At 34.0% G+C, this 5,519-nt stretch overlaps 1 pseudogene; it reads right to left on the reverse strand.

The window, feature by feature from the left end:
• Nucleotides 1-1,540: 1,540 nt before the first annotated feature.
• The window catches only part of LOC107675236 (beta-hexosaminidase subunit alpha-like), a 19,462-nt pseudogene continuing 15,483 nt past the window's right edge, over nt 1,541-5,519 (reverse strand).

The raw sequence follows: 5,519 nt of genomic DNA on the forward strand, positions 1-5,519 counted from the left end.
CTGTGTCTGTCTGTCTGTCTATCTATCTATCTATCGTCTGTCTTTCTGTCTGTCTATCTATCTTTCTATCTGTCTATCATCTATCTGTCTATCTATCTATCTATCTGTCTGTCTGTCTGTCTGTCTGTCTATCTATCTATCTATCTATCTATCTATCTATCTATGGCAATTAAGCTAATTCCCACAAAATATTATATATTTATTTATTTTGGCAATTAAGCTCATTTCCCAAAAAAATTATCATTGCCTTATTTATTTATTTTATTTATTTATTTATCATGGCAATTAAGCTAATTTCCCCCCAAATATTTATTTATTTATCCATCCATCAATCCATGTTGTTTTTGTAACTCTTAATAATCACATTTATGATTAGATTCTAAGACGAAATGTGTATTTGTTTTACTGTATTAAAATTTTTACATTACTGTAACACATTGAAGGCAGAATTAAATTCAGTAAACTAATAATATTTATAATTTCAGTATTAGATATTTAAATTATATAAATTATTATATTAATAGCAAAGCGATTGTTTGAATTTTTTGGTATTACAGTAATGAAAATGGCAGAAGATGCGTTTAAATTCTATTAAAATAATAAAACTGCAAAAAAATATATATTATTTTTTTTTTAAAGTAAAAAATAAAAAATGAATCATTATAAAAACAGGATAAATTTTCCTTAAATAAAATTTCTTTAAATCAATCAATCAATCAATAAAATCCCATGTCTTATTGACAGAAACCTGAAGCTGCTATGGCTCTTATGAAATCATGTGCACAGCTCTCAGTTCACAGCAGCTTTCTGAAGACGCTGCCTTGATAAACTACACACAGATCACTGAGCAAAGCAAATTAGACGATACGGATGTGAGTCTCCAACAAAACAAACTCTGCAAACAGATCCTTCTGTATAAGAGTTTATGAAACAAAAGACATCTAACACACTTGTATATCTGTATTTAATCCACAACAGCCATTTGCTCTATTTGAGTTTATAAAAAATCATTCTGCATCATGTACTTATGCATGAGTTTTAGTACAGTTAGAGAGTGAAGCAATGCAGCTGTCCTTCTTACAGTACGGCTTATGGCATACAGTTGCCAATAATAGGCCCTAATCATGAAATAAATAACTACTACGCTCTGAAATCTAATTAGGGCCCTTTACCATATTCAGAAGAGGCCCTAATGCCTGGCACAGTGGAAGGAAGCTAGCGATTAATAAATCTGTGACTCATCGAGATTAATCTTTGTGTTTGGGATTAAACACATTGATGGACATATGCTGCACGCGCTCATGTTTAACTGTTATGAAAACTGACACAGAACAACACGCCTTGTGTAATTAACTAATACGATTATTAACTAGATTTCCGAATATTCATTAACCGACAGAGAAACTGCAGGTCGCTTGCCAAGTGAGGACGATTTGGCAGGAAATCTCTTCGCCTGCGCGCAATACATGTTAGCAGACAGTCTTTTGCTGACAATATGTACATAATATCCAATTCTGTAGGATGGATGGATGGTTCCAGGTCACTCCAGGTTATCATAGTCCCGCATCCGTAATAAAGTAAAGGTCATGCAGGGGTCAGTCTGGTCGTGTGGATTCAGGCAGGTGGGAACGGGGCGGCAGCGCTGCCTTCTGGGATTAACCAATCCCTGCCATCTGCTAGCAGCAGCATAATCCCGTCAATGAGAAAATCAATTGTCTAAGTAAATATCAAAGGCATGTAAGCTCATTTTGGCAAGTAACAAACATTAGGAGGACTTAAGTTAAAAGAGCATGTTAGTGCTGAGCAAGGGATCGGGAGGCTTATTTATTCCGTGCAATTTGCTGCTGAATCATTAAAAAAAGGATCAAGCTGCTATTAATTGAGAAAACAAAAAATGAACCCACAGTAATAACTTCTGCTGAAATAAATAAATAAATAGGTTGCTACATCTGTGGATGTTGTCTTTATACAAAATATAAATAGCAAACATACAAGATTTCATTTTACATTTTAAAATAACATTTTAACTTTATTTTTAGATTTTATTTTAATTGACAGTACAATTCTTTAATATTTTAATATAATGTCATATAAATATGAAATCATTTTATAAAATAAAAAAACATTTATATAATATATAATTATTTATATACAATATATACATACATGAATAATTAAAATGTGTATATACAGATAGAATGAAAAACATTTTATTTATTATTAATATAATTATAATAAAATGTATAATTTATAAATTTTAGTGCTGGGCAACATCCAAAATAAAAGTTTTTGTTTCTATAATATATGTGTGTGTACTGTGTATATTTATTATGCATATATAAAAACACACACATACTACAGTATATATTTTGAAAATAGTTATATTCATATAATTTCTATTATATATAAATATATTTAATATATAAACACATTTTTCTAAAATACATACATGCATGTGTGTGTATTTATATATGCATAATAAATATACACAGTACACACACATATATTTTATGCACAAAATCTTTGGATGTGATTAATTGCAATTAATCATTTGCCCAGCACTAATTGTTTTAGTAATGAGTGAGAATAATTTTATTTAAAATGATTTTTAAATACCCCAAAATTCACTATAATAAATATAATAATACTAAAAAGTACTTACAATTTTTTACTAAAGTTATTAAAATTAAAACCAAAGTTAAAAAAATTAAAGCTAGATAGAAATACTAAAAATAAAATAAAAATTACAAAAGCCAATAACAATATTACTAAAACTGAACTAAAGTTAAATATATAACCAAAATATAATAAAATATTTTAAATGCTATATAAATAATACTAAAAGACCACTGATTGCACTTGTTTTTTGCATTCACTATAACAGCAGCAGTGTGTAGATCTGGACGTTCACGCCTCTCGGTGTCCTACTTTATCCAGTGTATATATGAGTTAATAGGATCTGCTGCCGTGCGGCTGAGAGACGGGATCGTTTTTTTTTATATACTGTAATTTGTTATTCATACATTTTTAAGTGTGACTTTTTAGCACCATCGACATATATTATTATTATTATTATTATTAACAATAATATTTAAATATTATTATTATTAAAATATTTGTAAATTAATACACAACTAAATCACTGTTGAATAGATCTTTATTAATAAATTTGTATGTGCACTGTGCTTGGAACAGACCAGAAGTTGATAAAGAATAATATCATATTTCATATCATATAATAACATATTTCCAATACCTTACAAGTTCACAGTGAAACTCCTGCAGACGTGGGAAGGCCAGATCAGTGTTCAGGGTTTTTTCTTCATTGCTCCACAATCTCTCCGCTGCAGCACAGGCTCTCGGCCTTCACAAACACACAAAATCATAAAGACCCACCACAGTGTGCTAATTCATTCTGATCTGGGCTGCGTTTCCCGATAACGTTGTCTCTTAGCTCGCTACGAAGACTCTAAAGGTTTATCTTAACTAAAGGTATACCTGTTCTAGGCGTGTTCCCCGAACTATACCTTAGGATGTTGATTAAGGTAAACCTTCTTACGTGCGACGTTAGCAGGTGCTGTCCATGGCGGTGGTGCTGAATAGGTTGATATCGCTGGCTCGAGAATCGATTGTTCAATACAGGAGCTTTTTCACTGCGTTATAGAGCGGGTAAAGTGATGTTCATTATAAAGAAACACTTTAGAAATATTAGAAATTGCATTTATCGGGGCTCACTGCATTTATAAAATAATCCAAATTTCAAACTAAATGAAACCTTGGATATCACACACACACACACACATATACAGTATATATGTGTGTGTGTGTGTTTATGTATATGTATAATTTTGCAAGTGTGCGAACCTGCAACCTCATGGCCAAAAGTATTCTGCCTTAGTCAGCTACATTAACTGGCTGTTTGGCTTCGCTTGATTTTGAAAGGGTCATTTATATTATCATGTTCATATATATTATGAAGGCCTGGTCGAGCGCTGATGGGTTGGCGATGGGGATAAGTGTCCCGTCAACAAGGCCAATTACTCACGGGACACCCGCAATGGCATGGAAGCCTTGATGTGCCTCCATCTCTTCGTGCCTGGCCAAAGGCATACGTAGGCTATATAATCGGTGGCGTGACGGAGCAAGATGTAGTGAACACACCGCCACACCGAGGTCTTACTCAGCCCATATCCATCCCCAACCACCTCCAGAAAACTCCCCACAGCATAAAAACGGAGAGCCGCGCTGCTGAATTGGCAGGCGAAATTTTTGTAGAATTGTATGTTTTGACATGGTAGCTATTCTGACACTATTGACACTATTAGCACATACACTAACTGGCTCCGCGGACACAGCCATCTTTGATTTAGGACAACTATTCGCTGTCTCGCTGCCATAGTTTGACCAAACTCCCCGTCACATTCATTCCCTTTAAATATACTCTTAATTATGTGCTGCCTAATTGTTTGCCAGCCGATGTGCCTTTGTATATTATAATGGAAAAACTAACAACCATAATGACAGTTTTATTCTTTGCATAAAAACACTTCAATTAATTGAACACTAATTGAACACTGGGTGTATTACAACTTTAGAATTGTAATATTTATTTGGTTCTGCACTTTTTCTTGCCACAGAATTACAATCGTATCGACTGAAATGTGAAGAAGCTTTTTGCACAGTGGTGGCCACTAGCGGAGTGAACTGTGAACAGCGATAAGGTATAGCTAAGAATGGTCCAGACTAACCTTACGAACGAATGATTTACGGAAGGTATACTTAACTAAGAACGTTTCGGGAAACACATATTAACGTAAAGGTACAACTTAAGGTATAACTTACGAACGACGTAGCGTTAAGAAGGTTTCGGGAAATGCAGCCCTGATCAATGAAACTGATAATTTTACTATAATTTTCTATTAGCTGAGTTCATCAGATTCAGATGACCATCATCATGATCTTACCTCCTCTAGACGCACCAGGAAGGTCACATTGCTGCCCATGTTGGCTGTGAGTTTGTCATCATGGGTTGTCAGAACTAAACCTCGTGGGGGGCGGTTCGGACACTGCTGTTTCCTGGCTGTGTACATCTCCTTCACTCCTTTTGTGCAGTTATTCGCAACCACTTTACGATACCTGAAACACACAACGAAATCAAAAACTAGTTTGAAATGTGTCTCTCTTTTGAGATAAATGATTTGATGGTTTGACATTATCTAACTCAGTGACACTCACATTGTGACTCAGTGTCTGAATACTTATGGGTCATTGTATTTATCCATTTGAATACAACATGCCTGACAGATCCATTCTGAGCAGCTCTGGTTTTTTGTTGGAGGATGAATTGGTTTTGACCACAATTTATGTGGCAGCTCTGACACAATCTCTGAAAATGATAATCACATTCTTTCTCTGTCTCTTTCCTTGTCTGTAATTTCGCACTCTTGCTCTGAATGGATATGCTTTCTGACTGATGTTGGTTTTAAATTAGGTTTAAATGAAGTCTTTCCATTACACAG

The sequence above is a fragment of the Sinocyclocheilus anshuiensis genome, unplaced genomic scaffold (assembly GCF_001515605.1).
Source record: "Sinocyclocheilus anshuiensis isolate Anshui unplaced genomic scaffold, SAMN03320099.WGS_v1.1 scaffold532, whole genome shotgun sequence".
Classification (NCBI taxonomy): domain Eukaryota; kingdom Metazoa; phylum Chordata; class Actinopteri; order Cypriniformes; family Cyprinidae; genus Sinocyclocheilus; species Sinocyclocheilus anshuiensis.